This window comes from Haliaeetus leucocephalus, unplaced genomic scaffold (assembly GCF_000737465.1).
Source record: "Haliaeetus leucocephalus isolate CR32 unplaced genomic scaffold, Haliaeetus_leucocephalus-4.0 Scaffold321, whole genome shotgun sequence".
NCBI classification, from domain to species: domain Eukaryota; kingdom Metazoa; phylum Chordata; class Aves; order Accipitriformes; family Accipitridae; genus Haliaeetus; species Haliaeetus leucocephalus.
This window is the reverse complement of record NW_010972757.1, coordinates 25,072-25,328: the sequence shown is the minus strand read 5'-3', so window position 1 is coordinate 25,328 and position 257 is coordinate 25,072.

The following is a 257-nucleotide window of genomic DNA, read 5'->3' as shown; positions in this document are numbered from 1 at the left end:
AAAATCTTTTGTGTCTGTTGGCCAAGCCCCTCTTCCCTCCCCCAAATCTCCCATTTCTTTTGCCCAGGCTCCTCCTGACTTCCCCAAATGTGTCATCTTGTTGAGGGCAGCTTCCTGATGACCTTCATGACCTCAGAGTATCTCTCTCCCTGCTGCAGCTGACCAGTCAGAAGTGACCTCACAGCCACCATCCAAGGAGACATACTGTCTGCTGTGCTTGAGAGGCCTCTTCACAGCCTACCCAGCAGCACTGGAGG